Consider the following 1,774-nt stretch of genomic DNA (forward strand, 5'->3'; position numbering starts at 1 on the left):
TATATATATATATATATATATATATATATATATATATATATTTTTTTTTTTAATATTGTTTCTGAACCAATAATTGCTAATCTCAAATTTAGTATAACAGCATTTGTGATGATAACTCCATTTTTCAATAAAAATGCTGCTTGGTCTTTCTTAGGCTAATTTATTCAGCTTTTTTCTGAATAATATGACAGAGCTAGATTGGAAATGACACACAATTTAAAAGAAATCGGTAATACTTTATTTTTGTCACGGTTATGCTGCTGTGGCGGAACGAAGGAGCACAGAGACGAAGGAGTTGCAATATTCACAGTCTTTATTATATCCGAACTGGAGAAAACACAGGGGAATCAGGAGACACACATGCAGCACGAGGTGTAGACGTTTAAGACAGCACGAGGAACTAAGAAAAGGAAACACTTTAAATACACAAGACATGACGAGGGGATGACGAGAAACACCTGGGATCAATAAACATAATAGGAACCGGAAACAAGAAAGACCAAATATGGGCATGAAATAGACATGAAGCAAGTGGGGGGAGGAAAACACACACAAAACACGGAACAGAGTCTGATATTACTCCACCCTCCCGGAAGGCGCATCCCTGACTGGGACATGGGGAATACCTCCAGGGCGGATCAGGCAGTCCAGGGTGCCATGGCGGCACAGGGAGCTCAGGGACCATGGTGGAGCAGAGAGCTCGGGGTGCCATGGTGGAGCAGGCAGTTCAGGGCGCCATGGCGGAGCAGACAGTTCAGGAGGCCATGGCGGAGCAGACAGTTCAGGAGGCCATGGCGGAGCAGACAGTTCAGGAGGCCATAGCGGATCAGGAAACTCATGACTGGACGGCCTCCGTGGCCTTGGCCTTGCCACTCGGCCCGGCCCGGCCACTAAAGCTGGGAACTCAGGACGTCATGGCCGGATGGCCTCCGTGGCCTTGGCCTCGCCACTCGGCCCGGCCACTACGGACGGACCCAAACTACCCCCCCACAAAAAAAATCCTTGGGGAGAATATCGTCTTTAGGGGCCCTCCGTAGGCCTAACACGGGAACAGTGGCCCTCCCTGGGCTTGACTTGGGGACTGGAGCCTTCCTTGGGCTGGACATGGGAACTGGAGCCTTTTCTGTGCTAGGCACGGGGACTGGAACCTTCTCTGGGCTAAACTCGGGGACTGGAGCCCTCACTGGGCTACACTCGGGGACAGGAGCCCTCACTGAACTAAACTCGGGGACAGGAGCCCTCCATGGACTAAACTCGGGGACAGGAGCCCTCACTGAACTAAACTCGGGGACAGGAGCCCTCCGTGGGCTGGATTCGGGAGCTGGAGCGAGCTCTGGGGCTGGAGCCAACACTGGAGCGGGCTCTGGGGCTGGAGCCCACACTAGAGTGAACTCTGGGGCTGGGGCTGGAGCCGACACTGGAGCGAGCTCTGGGGCTGGAGCCGACCGCCTGAGGAACGGCCGGCGGGCTAGAGGGCCGCTGGAGAGAGCCGCGGCCGGCGGGCTTGACGGGCTGGTTCTAGAGCACGGAGATGAAGGAGTTGCAATATTCACAGTCTGTATTATATCCGAACTGGAGAAAACACAGGGGAATCAGGAGACACACACGCAGCACGAGGTGTAGACATTTAAAGGGGTCATATGACGCGATTTCAAGTTTTCCTTTCTCTTTGGAGTGTTACAAGCTGATCGTGCATAGATAAGATCCCTGAAGTTGCAAAGACTAAAGTCTCAAAACCAAAGAGATATTCTTTATCAAAGTTAAGACTCTGCCA

General features: G+C 51.6%; 1 protein-coding gene across 1 annotated transcript in view; it reads right to left on the minus strand.

Annotated features, from left to right (window-relative positions):
• Window positions 1–1,491: 1,491 nt before the first annotated feature.
• Window positions 1,492–1,774, minus strand: part of LOC107557956 (uncharacterized) — a 7,912-nt gene continuing 7,629 nt past the window's right edge. Inside the window, exon 2 of the mRNA XM_016241549.1 lies at window positions 1,492–1,518. The gene's annotated coding sequence lies outside the window, so the exon portion shown is untranslated. The remainder of the gene's footprint in view (window positions 1,519–1,774) is intronic.

This window comes from Sinocyclocheilus grahami, unplaced genomic scaffold (assembly GCF_001515645.1).
Source record: "Sinocyclocheilus grahami isolate Dianchi unplaced genomic scaffold, SAMN03320097.WGS_v1.1 scaffold625.1, whole genome shotgun sequence".
Classification (NCBI taxonomy): Eukaryota; Metazoa; Chordata; class Actinopteri; order Cypriniformes; family Cyprinidae; genus Sinocyclocheilus; species Sinocyclocheilus grahami.